Source organism: Chrysochloris asiatica, unplaced genomic scaffold, assembly GCF_000296735.1.
Source record: "Chrysochloris asiatica unplaced genomic scaffold, ChrAsi1.0 scaffold00098, whole genome shotgun sequence".
Taxonomy (NCBI): domain Eukaryota; kingdom Metazoa; phylum Chordata; class Mammalia; order Afrosoricida; family Chrysochloridae; genus Chrysochloris; species Chrysochloris asiatica.
In genome coordinates this window covers 7,986,795-8,005,258 of record NW_006408616.1, presented here as the reverse complement: position 1 = coordinate 8,005,258, position 18,464 = coordinate 7,986,795, and positions in this window count along the sequence as shown.

The window sequence follows — 18,464 nt, the reverse complement described above, 5'->3', positions numbered from 1 at the left end:
AGAAGACCCCCCAGTGAGATGGATTGGCAAAGTGGCAGCATCAATGGGCTCAAGCATGGCAACAATTGTGAGGTTGGCCTAGGAGCAGGCAGTGTTTCATTCTGTTGTGCATAGGGTCGCTATGAGTCGGTACCAACTCAATGGCACCTAACAACAACAACACCTTTCTATGGAATCTGGGACTGGTTATTGGAAACCATATGTCCCGTCACCAACCCATCCCATCTTTGCAACAAACATTCCTTCCTGTACTCTCCTTACTTTTAGTGTCTGGGCTCTCCTTGCCCTAAATAACCAGTGTGTCTGAGGAGTAGATGACATCCAAAATATGGGGTAATTGTTTCCAAATATAAGAGACTCATTTACATAGGCAATTTTAAAGTAGGGAAGATTTTAGATGAAATAAAGGATACTAATAATAAAAAATCAGCAATTAAATAATATTTAAAATTTTCAGTTACATCTGCATATCATAATAACAGTGCAGGTAATTTCAGCCAAATCAGTATGATGGGAAACTGACATATTTAACAGACAATAATGTTGTAATCAGTTCCAAGCTGTCTTGATATATAATCACATGTCTAGCAGTTATTGTAATGATTCTGAAAAAGTCATTGTATGTTGCCTCATCTAGTCATGTTATGCTCCTTGCTCTACTCACACCCCAAAACCCTCAAAAATAACAGGTACTTTATTGGATCTTTACCATGTACAAGGATCTGTGTAAGCTCTTTACATTTACTGACTCATTGAATCCTTAAGGTAAGCCTATGACATCCTAACTTATTCCTCCCAGGTTACAGATGAGAAAAACAAGGCTCAGGTTAACTTTCCCAACAGCACATAATCAGTAAGAAGAAAACAGGAATTAGAACTCAGAGGGCCAAACCCCAAAACTCAGCCTCTAACTTCTATTGTCGCTGCAGAATTGTCAGTGGTTTACACTGGGGAATTGTTTGACTACTTTGTGCATGCTTAGACATGCTGCCATATTAATAGGACTGATGGGTTAAGGAACCATTAACAAGTCTTCTCCATTTTCCTGCTCTGTGTCCTGATTCCCTTTGTTCTCCCTGTGATCCCACCACCTGAAGCCACAGGATTTTGAGCACTATGTGATGGTTAAGGAGCTCTAATTAAGTGCTCAGCTGTTATACCAAAACTCAGTGTTTCAAATCCACTAACTGCTCCGAGAAAGAAGGATGTGGCAGTCAGCTTCTGTAGAGAGAACTGTGGTAGAAACCCTGTGGAGCAATTTTTCTTTGTCTCGAGATCTGGCTTCATAAGAAATCTTGTGTCAACTAGTTGTTGTTGTTGTTAAGTGCCATCGAGTAGATTTTGATCCATAGCGACCCTGTATAGGGTTTCCAAGGAGAAGCTGCTGAGTTTGAAAGGAAAGACTGGTTCCTGATTCCAGTTATCTCCTCTATGCCTAGGGCTGTCTAGTTAATTCCAACTCATAGCAACCTTGTAAGGATTGCTGAGGCCATAAATCTTTATGAGAGCAGAAAGCCTCTTCTTTCTCTGGTGGAGTGGTTGGAGGGTTTGAACTTCCAACCTTACAGTTAGCAGTCCATAGCTTATTCTACAGAACCACCAGGGTTCCTGTCCCCTCTACAGATGTTGGGAAAGGGGTTAGTCCTCTAAAACAGAGGACCTCACTATCTGTGAGATTATGACTTTCAATTTTTTTGGCTAAAACTTATAGTGAGAAATTTTTATCACAACTTGGAACACAAATATTTATAAATGTGTATCTGAAATAAAATGTCATCAAAAAACACCCCTACAATGTGAAATGTACTTTGAAAGTTTCTATTTTCTGCTTTGTTGTTGTTGTTAAGTGCTGTTTAGTTGGGTCTGAGTCAGTGACTTTGTATAGGGTTTCTGACTGGAGGCTGATGGGTTTGAACCCCCTACTTTGCAGTTCAAACAGATTTGTGATTCAATGCTTATCCTACAGTGCCACATCAGGACTATCATTTTCTACTATATTTTTGTAAAAAGATATTAATATGGATCCAGTAAATTGATTTCAGAGCCCACTAATGGGGCATGACTGGTAGATGGAAACACACTACCATAAAGTATTAATTCTAATTCAACATATAATTAATTTTTACTAGATTTAGAGCAAAAAATAATTAATCCATTGCTTGTACTTGAAAAGTAGCCAAAATGTGGCATTGTAGAATAAGCACTGGACTGCTAACCATAAGATTGGTGGTTCAAACTCAGTAGTCACTCCTTGAAAACCCTATACAGGTTCATTGTGAGTTGGAACCGACTTGACAGTAGTTAACAGCAACAATACTTAAAAACCATTGTGAATTATTTGTTGCCTTCCACTATGTCTTATCCTTAGTTGAGGGCAGAATGCTAATAGAAAGGATTGTTGTGTCAGGAAGATGCTAAGATTAGACATATGGAAATTGAGACTGTGTTTAATTGTACACAAAGAAGATGATGATCTTTTCTGAATACATGTCAGCTTGTTAGCTCAAATTGCTTCTACAATGTTGTTATACATAATTCTTCAAAATGTTTAGATTTTGTCAGTTACTTATCAGGGACAAGAGGAAAACTTTTCATGGTTGTTAAGTGCTCTGAGTTGATTCCGACTCATAGTGACCTTACGCACAACAGAACGGAACACTGCCTATCCCTGTACCAACCTCAGAATGTTTGCTACACTTGTGTCCATTGCTGCTGCCACTCTCCCAATTCATCTCATAGGAGCTCTTCCTCTTTTTTGCTGACCCTCTACCAAGCATGATGTGCTTCTCAAGTGACTGGTCCCTCCTTATAGTATGTCCGAAGTATGAGCGATGAAGTCTGGCCATCTTGGTTTCTAACGAGTATTCTGGTTATACTTCTTCCACACAAATCTGTTGGTTCTTCTGGAAGCCCATGGTAGTTTTAATATTCGTCTTCAACACCATAACTCAATTGCACAATTCTTCTACTATCTTTTTTATTCGTTGTCCAACATTCATATGCATATGAGGCTACTGAAATTAACCTGGCTTGGGTCAGGTGCACTTTAGTTCTCAAACTGACATCTTTGCTCTTGAACACTTTAAAGCCGTGTTATGCAGCAGATTTGCCTAATGCAATACATTGATTTCTTGACTGCTGCTTCCATGAATGTTGGTAGTGGAGTCAAGCAAAATGAAGTCTTTGATAACTTCAATCTTTTCTCCACTTATCGTGGTGTAATTTATTGGTTCAGTGGTGAGGATTTTTGTTGTCTTTACATTGAAGTGCAACCAATACCAAAGGCTGCGTGTGCAGTCTTTGATCTTAATCAGTAAGTATTTTAAGTCTCTCCATTTTCAACAAGCAACGTTGTATCATCTGCATATGACAGGTTGTTGATCAGACTTACTCCAATCTTGATACCATGTTCTTCTTCATATAATCTAGCTTCTTGAATTATTTGCTTAGATGGAGTAAATATAGTGAAAGAATAAAACCCTGGCATATATTTTTTTCAGATTTTAAACTATTCAATGTCCCCTTGTCCTGTTTGAATGATTGTCTCTTGGTATATATACAAGTTCATCATGAATATATTGTGTATAATGTTCCAGAGAGCTCATTATCCAATGTTGTCCATAGCTTATCATGATCCACACAGTTGAAAACCTTTGTATAGTCAATAAAGCACAGGCGAACATCTTTCTGGTATTTTCTGCTTTCAGCCAAGACCCATCTTACATCAACAATGATATCCCTCATTCTACATCCTTGTCTGAATCCAGTTTGAACATTTGACAGTTTCCCGTCAGTGCACTGTTGCAGCCATTTTTAAATTAGGTGTTATAATGGTATTATCATTATATAAAAAATATTCTTTTTAGGTATACCTATTGAAGTGCTTAGGGGTGGTATTTATTGACTATCATTTACTTTTAAATAACTTTAACATCAGAAAAAGATAGGACAGGCAGGTGGAGAAGGCAGTACCATACCTCAGCCAATGGTGGATACTGCAGATGTTGCTCTATTTTCTAGTTCCTGCTGTAATTAGAACCCCATTTGCTGGGGATGTGGTAAGCACGAGGAGGAGGCAAGCAACTTCTGCTGACCCACTAACAAAAACTGTCAGATGCTAAAAAAGCTGACAGTTCTTGTTCCATTATAGATGGGTAAGGACACTGAATACTCCCTGTCACTCCCACTAAATGCAGCTATTAAAACTTGAAAAGAATGTCATGTAGCAGCCAGTTGAGAACTCAGAAAAGTAAACAGTAACAGGCATATTGAAGTAGGTAGCCAGAATTTGAAGTACCATAAAACTAATGAAACTTATAGTGAGTTTACCTTTTTTTTGTTTCTAAATCTGGTAATTCCTGGCTTATTTGGAGCCTGGAACTGAGTATCCATTGGAAGAGAGAGCACCAAAAGAAGACCGCTAGTTCAGATTTGAGGGGCAAGAGTGGGGTTAGACGAAGAGTTCTTAGACGTGGTACCCAAAACACTACTGATTTAAAAACAAAAATTAATTGTTGTTGTTAGTTGCCCTTCAGTTGATTCTGATCCACGGTGACACCATTTGTGCTGAGTACAACTGTGCTCCAGAGACTTTCCAAGGCTGTGACCTTTCACAAGCATATCACCAGGCCTATTTTCTGAGGCTCCTCTGGGTGGATTTCAACCGCCAACCTTTCAGGAAGTAATCAGCTGCTTAATTGTGCTACGCAGGGACTCTATAAATGTTAAAAACATTTGCTCTGTGACACACATTGGTACAAGAATGGCAAGAACAGACAGATAAACATTTTGTAAATCACATAGTTGACAAAGGACTTCTATTCAGGAAATAATTTTAAAAATCTAAAAATCAGTAAGAAAACAAATAGTCCAGTTTGAAAAGATGGTCAAAAGACTTGAATAAATACTTCACCTAAGAAGATACATGGAGGGCAAAGAAGCACATGAAAAATGTTGACTATCATTAGCTGTAAGAAGCTCTGATAGCATAGTGATTATGAGTCGGGCTGCTCATCTCACCGTCAGCAGTTCGAAACTACCAGCAGTTCCTCAGGAAAAAAATGAGGCTTTTTGATCCCATAAACATGTATAGCCTCAGAAACCCTGTACAGGGTCACTCTGCGTCAGAACCGACTCCACAGCACACCACTACCACCATCATTAGCCATAAAAGAAATGCAAATTGAGGCCACCATCAGATACACTTGCTGTTGTTGGTCGATGCTGTCAAGTCGGTTCTGACTCATAGTGACCCTGTATAGGTGTTCCAAGGAGCATCTAGTGAGCTTGAGCCACCGACCTTGTGGTTCAAATCGACCTTGCAGTCCAGCGCATTAACCTGCAGTGACATACCAGGACTCTTTATTAGAATGCCTAAATTAAATACTAATTTAAAAGATAATGCCAAATGGTAGTAAAGATATGAAATAACTAGGACTCTGTCAAAAATAGTACTGCCACTCTGGAAATGTTTCCACAGTTGACTCTAAGGTTAAGCATATAGTTACCATATGACACAGAAATGCAAGGGGCTTCAAAAAGTTTGTGGAAAATAGAGTGAAAATATAATGGTATGCTTCCATAACTTTCCTCATATGCTGAAAACTTATGTTCACAGAAAGTTTCATATGAACTTATGTTCATATGAAAGTTTATATCAGCTCTGTTCATTATTGCAAAAAAACTGAAAAAATATTTTTTTTTCTTCAGCCTGAACTTTGTTGTTGTTAAGTGCCGTTGAATTGATTCCTACCCATAGCGACCCTGTGTAGGGTTTCCAAGGAGCAGCTGGTAAGCTTGAACCACCGACCTTGCAGTTCAAATGACCTAGCAGTCTGATGTATTAGCCCACAGCACCATACCAGGACTCCTCAGCCTGAACTTACATATGAACAATTCATGGTCTGTTCCACAGTCTGATCCTGGCCTTGTTTTACCTGATGATATGGAACTTTTCCACCTGTTTCCATAGATGTAAATAATTTGATTTCTGTGTATTCAATCTGGTGACGTCTATGTGTATAGTTGTCTTTTATGTTGTTTAAAAAAGGTATTTGCAATGAATAAGTCATCAGTATTGCAAAATTCTATCCTGTGATCTCCAGCATCATTTCTATCATCAAAGACCATATTTTCCAATTACTGATCTTTCCTCTTCATTTCCAACCTGTGAATTCCAATTACCAGTAATTAGCAATACATCTTGTTTACATGTGTGATAAATTTCACATTGTAGAAGTTGTTATTGTTGTTAAGTCGATTTGATTCCTACTCATAGAGATCCTGTACAGGGTTTCCGAGGAGCAGCTGGCAGGTTTGAAGTGCTGACCTTATGGAATCCTTCAGTTTCATCATCATTGGCGTCAGTGGTTGGTGCATAAATTTGAGTAATAGTGATATTGACAGGTCTTTCTTGTAGGCGTATGAACATTATCCTATCACAGACAGCATTGTACTTCAAGATAGACCTTGCAATGTATTTTTGATGATGAATGTGACACCATTCCTCCCTCTTCAATTTGTCATTCTCAGCATAGTAGACCATGTGATTGTCAGATTCAAAATGGCCAATACCAGTCCATTTCAGCTCTCTAATGCCTAGGATATCAATGTTTGTGCATTCCTTTTCATTTTTGATAACCTTCAATCTTCCTCAATTCACACTTCATACTTTCCATATTCTTATTATTAATGGATATTTACGGCTGTTTCTCCTCATTTTAAGTTGTGCCCAATCATCAAATGAAGGTTCCAAAAGCTTTACTCCATTTGTGTCATCACAATCACTTCTACTTTGAGGAGGCAACTCTTCCCCAGTGGTATTTCGAGTGTCTTCCAACTTGATGGCCTTATCTCCCAGCATTGTATCTGACAGTTATCCTGGTACTATTCATAATATTTTCATCTTCTGGTACTATCTCTGACGGTGTTCCACTGTTATTCATAAGGTTTTCAGTTGCTAAGTATTCATAAGTGGTTTGCCTCTCCTTTTTCCTAGTCTGCCTTGTCTGGAAGCTCAGCTGAAACCTATCCACCATGGTGATCCTGCTGGTATTTAAAATACCAGTGGCATAGCTTCCAGCATCACAGCAACACACATGCCACCATAGTACAACAAACTGACAGCCTAGAGTTGGGAATCCTCCAACGCATCAATAACATTTTGAATGAGACTCTATTTTGAGTAATATATAATAATTACTCCGAATAACATAATAAATATAAGGTATGGATCAGAACTGACTTGATGGCACTTAACAACAGCATATATATAAGAACAAACAATAGAATAATATTTAAACATAATATTTAAAATAAAAGATGATACAATTTCACTCTGTTCTTCCTTACCAGGCAAATGTGCTCAGCCGTGGGCACTACACTTTAAAATATAACCTAACTGTACACAATCAAAGAAGAACTGTGAGAGGACTTATGAATGAGGAAATAGGGTAGGAAATTGGAAATGTCTATCTGGAAGAAAAAGTCATGGGGTAAATGATAGCCAATGTTCCTCTTTGAAATGTTATCATATGTAATAAGCATCAGAATTGTAGAGAATGCTTAAGGGGTCAAACTTGGGAAAGAGCTGGTAACATCAAAGAAATGATTTCAGTTAAATGGTAGGAAGAGCAGTCCAACTTGGAATGGGGTCCCTTTGTGCTATAGAGTTCATTGTTGCTGCAGGCTTTCCTTGTGGCATACAGAAACCATTGAGATGACTGAGCTAGATGATTTCCAGTGCCCCACCTACATTTCAAGTTCTGTGATTCCAATGACTAAATATCTGTTCCTGCTTGAGGAAAGAAAAGAGAAATATAGAGAGCACAAGAGCCAATGTAGATAAGGCCTTTGTAATGAACTGAATGGGCTGTTTTTATGTCTGACAGATTTATGATGGAATAATTTCCTCTGTTTGTCCATAATGAGTGTTTGTACCTTGGGTTTGCAGCAAGCTCCTTGCCCTGTGAACATTTCCAGCTGGATTTCAAAGAAAGGAAATGGCTTTACTTAAGTGACAACAGAATTCCTGCAGATTAACTTTTTTTTCTTTATTGTTTTCATCACGGGCAATAAAAGGTAGCTATTCATTTCAGGGTAATAAATCTTACAGTTTAAAATAAAAGTTTACATTTAGTTTATTATTTATAGTGAATTATTTTCTTAATGTCTAAACTTTATGTGGATCTTTTTATTCAGAAGAGAAATACATGAACTTTACCACTACACAAGAATATTTTAACACCCTTTCATAGGAAGTATTACTTTCTGAGAAAGTTGCCAATCTGTTCATTTTCTACACTTCTGTTTATCACTTCTCATGGTTACACTCACATCGTTGTTGTTGTTGTTGTTAATTGTAGCTGTCTAGTTATCCTTGACCTCCCAGATGCCTTAGAAGCAGATAGGTTGACTCACTTGCTGAAATATTTATCATGTAACATGCATTATAACAGGTTCCCCAGGTGATTTTGAAGCTCACTGACATTTGAAAAGGAATGTGCTGAAATAAGAGAACACCAAGGAAATGGTTTATCCCTCGCCTCCCTCGCCTTGCCTATTATAAGCAAACTTTTTTGAACATTCAGTTGGCCAAGGCAAGGTGTTTCAGTTTAAAGGGCTCACCCTTTGGAAGCAATAAACCTTTGTTTTACAAATAAAGATTTTTCTAATAAGTGTTTGTCACCCACTTTCCATGATTATTTCATATGCTTTCCTGTTACTTTTAATCTCCCAACTCTCTCCAACATTTCCCTCTCCTTTTTCCTACCTCATTGAGAAAAAGGCCACCATCTTCCCATGACCAATCCTGTGAACATACATATTTTTGTACCCATCTTCTCTTTCTTTCCTCCTGTTCTAATAAAGAGAGATGTCCCTGCTTCTGAAAGACCAATCCATTCACATGTGCTCTGGATATGAATTCATCAGGAACTTCATTCCTTCAACTCCTTCAATATTTTTTCAGGATCATCAAGGAGTCCCTTTGTACTGGAGTATTCCCAACTGCATATAAATATTCCCTCCCTGGCACTGCCCATCTTCACCTAATTAACTAAACACCGCACCAGCAGATAAACACACCAACCAAACTTCTCACCTGACTTTCCTTCTCCGTTCAATATCACCTTATTTCTCTCATCTCTTTCAGGGGCAATCTTTTTTGTGTAACTCTTTATTTAAAAACATTTCAAACCTACAGGAAAGTTGAAATGTTAGTACATGAATACCATGTTCCCTTCACTACTCGTTCATATTTTGTCTTATTTCTGTTTTTCTTTATATGTCTGTGTTTTAACTGATGCAGTTGAGTACTAGTTGCAAACATCATCAAGTCTTTACAACCAAATACTTTAGCAGGGATTTCCTAACTGGGACATGCTCATACAGAAATTGTGAGTGAATACAATTTACCTGGCTAATAAAATCTAACAGATCGCATTCAAATTTCCACAACTGTTCCAATAATGTCCTTTATAACTGTTTCACCTTAGTCCTAGCTCTAATCCAGCAATCATTTCTTGCAGTTAGTTGTCATTGCCTCTTAGTCCTCTTTAATCTAAAAGAGTCCCCAGGTAACTACTTTTGCTTTTAGTCTGTCATGTCATTGGCATTTTTGAAGAATGTCAGTTGATTTGCAAAATGTTGTCTTATTTGGATTTATTTGACTAGTTCTTTATGGTTCAATTCAGGTTAACATTTATGGCAGCAGTACCATGTAGGTGATATTGGATCCTTTTCAGTACATCACATCAGGAAACACATAATATCAATTAGTTCCAATATTTGTATTACAGAGTTATGATTACTTAAAAGGTACCATTCATTGCGAAGTTTCCTTATTCTTTTTATAATTGATTAATAATCTGTGAGGGATACTTTGAGACTGAGTGAATCGTCTGTTCCCATTTAATTAAACTATTAAGAGTCTAGACTCATGGTCTCTCTTCTCTCAGCTCCTACTCCAGAGTTCCTTCTAGCATCATCGGTCCACCAAAACTGTTCTTGTTGAGTTCATTAATTATCACCACATTGTCTAATCCAAAGGACACCTTTCAGTTCTTATCCTGCTTTATTGCCCAGTAACATTGACACAATTTTACATTTCTAATCCATTCTTGTCTAGTGAATTTGTTGTCTATATCCCAACTCATTTATTAGAATTACTAATTGGGCATGGAATCCTGGTGTGTTCCTGTAGAATAAGCACTGGATTGCTAACCGCAACGTTGGTGGTTCAAACCCACAAGTCACTCCTCAGAACTGACTCAGCAGCACTTGCAGCACAAGGTTGGTAGTTCAAGCTCACCAGCTACTCCTCGGAAACCCTATACAGGGTCGCTGTGGGTCAGAATTGACTCAACAGCACTTAACAACAGCAAAAGCAGCTATAACTTGATTAATTTCTAATTCAACTTTTCTTTTTCTACTTTCTAAGAAAAGCTAAACCTATTTCCCCTCATTTTTTTACATCACATTAAGTATCCCTGTCATTTTCCCCATTGCGCAACTCATAACTTGGAAGACATCTTCTATTACTTCTCTCTTCTTCCTTCCATCCAAACCCATCACCAAGTCCTTTGAGTCTATGTTTCAAATACATTTAAAACTCATTCATTTATTTTTATATCTGCCAGTACCACCACCAGAGCTCACACTAATATTATTTCTTATATGGGTTAATGCGTTGGACTGCAAAGTCGGTTTGAACTGCAAAGTTGGTGGTTCAATCTCACCAGCTGCTCCTCGGAAACCCTACGCAGGGTCACTATGGGTTGGAACCAACTTGGCAACACTTAGCAACAACAACAATTATTACATTGGAGTCCTGGTGTGGCACTGTAGGATAATGCACTGGACCACAAGGTTGGGTTGAACTGCAAGGTTGGTGGTTCAGATCCACCAGCCGTTCCTTGGAAACCCTATACAGGGTCACTTTGAGTTGGAACCGACTTGACAGCACTTAGCAACGACAACAATTATTGCACTAGCCACCTAACTAATGCCTCTGTATCATTGAACATTTTTTGTAGATTCCTTCTTTATACAACTTCCAGAGCAATCTTGTGTCAAATGCTACTGGGCAGGATTAAAAGGTATCCATTAGACAAACATGTGTAGATGTCTAGACATTCCTATATGGAATTTGTAGTTGAAGCAGGAGTGGAAAATGTGTAAGTAAATGTAGATTAAAAAGAGAAGATAATGCAGTGTTTGAGCCTGAGACGCTCTAAGAAGATATTGGAGAGATAAAAAGAAATCAGCCAAGAAGATGGAGGTGTAGAGGAAATGAGAGGAAAATAGGGTGAAGAAAGTATGTAAAATGCTGCTGGTCTATCAAGCAAGATGAAGACAGAGAACTAGTCACTGACCTAGCATTGCAGAGATTGCAGGTGACTTTGACAAAAGTAGCTTTAACATATTAATGGAGAAGAAAAATTGGAGAGAGAGCAAATACATATAAAACCTTTCAAGAGATTTGTTGTTAAGTTCACTGGAGTGAATAGGGTAATGAATGTTCAAGACAGGCTTTTGTGTGTGTGTTTGTTTTAAGAATGACAGAGATTACAGTATGCTTATGTGCTAAAGGAATGATCCAAAAGAGAGAGAAAGAAATGTTGGTGTCCTGTCCATAGGTAGAGGAGAAAGGATGGGATTTAATGGAAAAATGGAGAGACTGGCTTCCTCTAGGGGCAGGAAGAATCCATCCATAGCAACAGGACAGGAGGCAGAGAAACTCTCCAGGTCCATTGTCAGGTACTTGTGGAAATGTTTCAATTGATTTTATTTTCTCTGTAAAAGGGAACTAAGACTACTAGCCTGGGGAGAGTAAACATTGGGGAGGATGTACAGGTGGCCTGAGGAGGTAAAAGAAGGCTTGAAACGTTCATCTAGCAGTGTAGGAATGTGAATGGACTAAGAGAATGTATTATGACTGCCCTATGAAATAGTTATATTCTGACATACAGAGAGTCTTGTGAAGTAGGATCTACTCTATAGTGATTGGTATTGGAATTATAATGTTCCATCTCACTTACATAGGGTAGAAAAGAGATCCCATCTTCAAGGACATAAATATTATACAGACTCTTCACTAAGTCTTAAGCAAGAGTAAACACAAGACAAAGACACACATAAATCACCATGATGAGTTTTCAACGTTCTTTTTATAGGGCACAGAGAACAAAGACATCTCTTCCCACAATCATGACTGTGTCACATGCGCATGCCAGGTTGACTGAAAGCTGGGAGGGGACGATCAGATAGGAAAGTTTACAGTCTCTGAGGCTCTGAGGGTTATGCCATCCCAACTAGGTGACCACCTAGGGTGTGTCAGGGAATGTTCCTGTAAGGGCTGTCTGGGGAAGTGGCCTCCAAATCTACCTTTAAATACATTGTTTCAAACGCTGCAGTTTAGCTGTCAGAGGTGCATGAAGTGTTTAAGAAAAATTGGCATCTGAACACTTAAATCTAGGCAAAAAAAGAATTAAAGTCTGTCTGGTTGGAGTCATTTACAGGCAAAAAGCCTTCAGATTTCAAGTTCTACAGCAAGGTTAAGTCATTGTGAATTTAAAATGAGACGTCAGTGTGGTTTTGCATTTTTCTCTAGAGCATTTTGCATTTTCTTTCAGAGGTGGAGGCAGACTAGGCTGAGTATTGGGTTTAACCAGGATTGGGGTTTACCATGTGAATATTACAAAGAAGGAGAGAATGAAGATAGTTGAAGTTAGTGTAAAAAAAGTGAATGTAATTATAGATTGAATCCACCTGAGTAAAAAGGGAAATTAGCACATGTTAGAGGTGGGTTACAGTAGGTTACATACATCATGGATCTATGAAATGATGGGGGTTGAATGCTGTTGTAGTGAGAGTATTTAAGGTAGTAAGTAGATATGAAGTAGATGATAGTAAGGCAATTGTCAAGTTGGTTCCAACTCACAGTGACCCTGTGTAGGGTTTTGGGAAGCAACTGGTGGATTTTGAATTGCTGACCTTGTGGTTTGAAGTCCAGTGCTGATCCTACAGTGCCACACCAGAAGTCCAGTAAGGGAATGGTGGTGGTGGTGTTTGTGTGTCACCGAGTTGGTTCCGACTCATAATGACCCTGTATAGGGCTTCCGAGGCTGTAAATATTTACAGGAGCGGAAAGCCTCATCTTTCTCCCAGTAGCTGATAGATTCCAACTACTGACCTTGTGGTTAGCAGTTCAATTTGTAATCCAGTAGCTACCAGGGCTCCTTAGTAACGGGGTAAGCTGCTTGAAACTGACATGATGGGTTGTGATTATTGATAATGACAAGATTATTGGTATGCTCTTTGGAGTGAGTGCCTGAAACAAAGAGGAGGGACTGGGGCTAATTAAGTGAGAGTTTAGGATATAAGAAAGATCATTTATATAGGTATTGATATTATTATGGATACGGCAGGAAAAGTGTTGGCAAGAGAAATAGTGAGCCTGGAGGTAAATCTGCAAGGATCTAAGAAGGATGACTTGAGTCTATGTTGTTGTTATTAAGTGCCGTCCAGTTGGTTCCAACCCATAGTGACCCTGTATAGGGTTTCCGAGGAGCGACCAGTGAGCTTAAACTGCTGGGTTTGTGATTCAAATGACTTTGCAGTCTAGCGCCTTAAACCACAGTGCCACATCAGGAGTCCACTTGAGTCTATAGGTGACAGATAAAAAGATGAGTCATGCATATTTATAAGTCTGATTGCATAAGAGATTCAAACCTGGGAGAAGTAGAGTAGTAAAACTGAAACCATAATGCTGGAAAGTAATAGATTTCCTGGGAGGAGAACAGTGCTGTGACCATGGTTCTCAAGCTTCAACAAGCATCAGAATCACTTGGTGAGTTTTCCAAACACAGATTACTGTTATCTCAGTTCCAGGATTTCTGATAACAAATTTATAACAAGTTTGCAGGTCATGCTGATGTTGTGGGTCCAGGGACCACATTATCAAGAAATGCTGTGTTATAAAAATCTAGAAGAGGGAGGAATTGCTTCTGGTTGAAGAGATCAAGGAAGTGTCATAAAAATATACTTTATTTATCTGCATATGCTTAGAAATAACAGTTTGATATTATTAAATACCATAGATTAATTCAATACAAAAGAAGTCATATTTTTGTGTTGGGCCACACATTTACTCACTGGGCAAGTAGAAGGGACAAAAGAAATGTAGCTGCTTCATTTTCTTAATATCTGATTCAGTCTTTGGCAAAAGACCCTACCTGCTTGATGGGCAGGAAAAAGTTGATGTTCACCCATTCCGTTTTTAAATTTGATATAGTTAAACATTTTAAACAATCTGTTTCGGTAAAGCTCTAGTTTCTTTTGGGTAAAATATTTGTTTTTTTCAATTTCACCTGGCAGGATGTGATTTATTTTTACTTTGTGGTTTTGGGGGAGTGGGTACTCAATTCCATATGGTGCCCTTGTACTGTTCTCTAGCTTCTCAGTTCTCTGTGGCAGCGTCTCTTGTCAGATTCTTGGCTGAGATGTCTGCCACGGGTGTGTCTCACAAACTAGCCACTAACTCAGCTTGATCTGAACCCAATGTTTCTCCTTGACTGACTTGGCAGTACCTTGCTCACTCAGGCGCTTGGTCCCCTCTGAATTTCTGACCTGTTGTCTATCTGGTTCTTGGCCTAGTCAATTATGGGATCAATTTACTCTCATCAAAGGGTAACGGGAGATTTCCTTTAGTGGCTCCATGGCAGTTCCTCTAAATCTCAATTCAAATGCATTTTCATTCTCTGCCAACACTTTTAGATCCCATCTATAAGACATAGGAGTAGAGGTGCTCTCTAGGCACTTCTCTCTGCCCAATGACACTTGTTGTTGTTGTTAAGTTCTGTCGAGTCAGTTCCGACCCATACCGACCCTATATAGGGTTTCTGAGGAGTGAGACACTGACTTATCACTTTTTCTCTGACATGGCACTACCCTGCTGTAATGTTGTTGCTGTTAAGTGTTGTTGAGTTGGTTCTGACCCATAGCAACCCTGTGTAGCGTTTCCAAGGAGTGCCTGGTGAGCTTGAACTGCTGATGTTGCAATTCAAATGACTTTACAGTCCAGTGCATTAACCCACAGCGCCACACCAGGGATTGCCTACAAGGTTGCCTTGTCTCCTAAATTTAACTGGAGGTTGGGTAAGATCCATTTGACCATAGCATTGTCCTCAAACTATCTAATGGGCCTTCTTCCCTCCTCCTTAAAGCCCCAGAGGACCAAGTGGAGCTTGTCATCCTGCCTCCTTTGCCTGCTTTCTTGTCCTTTCTTTTAGTATATTTCTTCCATTCTAAGAAGATTAAGGAGGCTGGTGTCGCTGGACTGCAAAGTTGTTTGCACCACAAGATCTGTGGTTCAAGCTAACCAGCCACTCCTCGGAAACCCTATACAGGGTCACTGTGGTTTGGAAATGACTTGACGGCACTTAATAACAACAACAAGATTAAAGACTACAGCCTTCAGTATGGATTGCACCTCATTATAAATAAATTTTAAAATCTCACAACTGAAACATGGCAAACAGAGAAAAGATTGAGGTTGTCAATGACTTCATCTTCCTTGCACCCACAATCAACACTCATGGAAGCAGCAATAAAGAAATCAAATGACATATTTCAGTAGGTGAATCTGTTACAAAAGACCTCTTCAAAGTGTGAAAGAGCAAAGATGTCAGTTTGAGGATTAAAGTGTGTCTGACCCAAGCCATGATATTTTCAATTGCTTCATATGAATGTGAGGACAGTAGAAGAATAGATACATTTGAATTATGTCATTGGTGAGGAATATTGAAAGTATCACGGACTGCCAGAAGAACAAACAATTTTTTCTTGGAAGAAATACAATCAGTATGCTCTTTAGAAGCAAGGATGGTGAGACTTCCTCTTTTGTACTTCAGACATGTTGTCAGTAGGGATCAGTCCCTGGAGAAGGACATGCTTGGTAAAGTTGAGGATCAGTGAAAAAGAGGACAACCCTCAATGAAATATACACAAGGAGCAGCAACAATGGGCTGAAATATAACAACAATTTTGAAGATGGCACAGGAGTTGGGCAGTGTTTCGTTCTGTTGTGCATAGGTTTGTTATGAGACTGTACCACTCAACAGCAGCTAACAACAATAATATTTGCAAAACAAATGCTATGCTTGTTGCACATTAAAAAATAGAAGTAATAAGTATTTTTAAAAGATATTTATTGATAGTGATGGCAACAGTTTCATGCATATAATATTTTCAATAAATTTTAATTGCTGATAACTAATTTCCTATAATTGTTATTGGTAAATGCCATCAAGGCGACCCTGTACAGAGTTTCCAAGGAGCAGCTGATGAGTTTGAACCACCGACCTTGTGGTTCAAACCAACCTTGTGGTCCAGTGTATTATCCTGCAGTGCCACATCGGAACTCCTAAAACTGATTAGAAAACATTAATGTAGATTGAATAATTTTTTAATTCATTGATTTATCATTTGAAATAAGCATATAAAAACAAGGCATACAAAATTTGTTCAGAATGGAAGTTTGTTAATTAGCTACTGTTTAGGGAGAAAAGCTGATTCTCAAATGTCTTAAATAAGATTATCACATTTTTATAAAAGCAAATTATTTATATAAATATGCATATATAATAAATGATAACAGGATTGTAAGATGATTATACCAATTAACTCTAAGAGGCTAGTAGTGGTGCTGGTTATGTGCCGTGGAGTCGGTTCCAACTCATAGCGACCCTATACAGGGTTTCCGAGGCTGAAAATCTTTACGGGAGCAGAAAGCCTCGTCTTTCTTCCGTGGAACAGCTGGTAGTTTCAAACTGTTGATCTTAAGGTTCGCAACCCAATTCGTAACCGGTAGCGTAGTGGTTACGAATCGGGCTGCGAACCTTAAGGTCAGCGGTTAGAAACTACCAGCTGCTCCGTGGGAGACAGATCAGGCTTTCTATTCCTGTAAAGATTTACACCCTCGGAAACCCTGTACAGGGTCGCTATGGGTCGAAACCGACTCGACGGCACTTAACAACAACAACAACAACATGCTACTAGTAGGAAGTTTTTAATTTTCCTTTTGTTAATCTTTATTTTATCACTTTCTAATGTAAGAGAGAATTATTTGTATATTAAAAAATTAGGCATAGCCACTGTTATTAAGATTAACAAAGAAAAGATAGATTTATATATCACACAATATATGGTATATATTTTATGTACCATACAAAGAGTCCTGGTGTGGCTCTGTAGAATAAATACTGGACTGCCAACCACAAGATTGGAGGTTCAAACCCACCAGTCACTCCTTGTAAACTCTGCAAGGACGGATATACATAGGAAACAACTAGACAGCACTTAGGGAGCTCTGGTAGCATAGTGGTTACGAGTAGGGCTGCTAACCTCAGGGGTAGCAGTTCGAAACTATCAGCAGTTCGGCCAGAGAAAGATGTCAAGATTTACAGCCTCGGAAACCCTATGCAGGGTCGCTATGAGTTGGAACCAACTCCATGGCATATCACCATCACCACCAGACAGCACTTAACAAAAACAACAAACATACCGTACAATAATCTGAGAAGAAGATAAGAAGGTTATGACTTAGTCCCTGATTTAAGAATAAGTCAATTAATTTATTTGGTCCTTGGTTTTTATTTTTTATTTTTTTTATTAACGTAGTGGTTACGAATCGGGCTGTGAACCGCAAGGTCAGCAGTTCGAAACTACCAGCGGTTCCGCGGGAGAAAGATGAGGCGTTCTGCTCCCGTAAAGATTTACAGCCTCGGAAACCCCGTGCAGGGTCGCTATGAGTCGGAACCGACTCGACGGCATTTAACAACATCAACAACATTTGTAAAATGAGAAAAATGTTATTTTCTTTTATTGAGATATGAGAATGTTTTCAAATCTGGAAGTGTTCCACATAAAATATTAAGATGAATGTTGAGTCCAAACCAAACAGAAAGAGAGAAAGCAAAAACAGATTGGGTGTTGGTTGTGTGGCATGTTGGTTCCGACTTACAGCAACCCTGCATAGGGTTTTTGAGATTGTAAGTCTTCACAGGAGCAGAACAGCAAAACCAGATCTCTAAATCTTAAAACTCAAGTATTCAGTTACTGAATTATATTATAAATCATCCAGAAAATTGTTTCAACTCTCCATCTCATTTTGCACAATAAATGCAATTTTATCTCATTTTACAATAAATGCAATCAGAAAACTCGAAAAATTAAACACTTTAACTTCTTAACCTATAAACCTTTATTTTAAAAAATTAACTGAAAATTATATGTGCTGTTGAGTTGGTTCAGACACATAGTGACCCTGTATAGAGTTTCCAAGGAGCATTTGGTGCGTTTGAACTGCTGACCTTGCAGATCAAACCAAGTTTATGATCCAGTGCTTATCCTACAGTGCCACACCAGTATAGAATATATGTTATATATGTAATTGGATACTATAT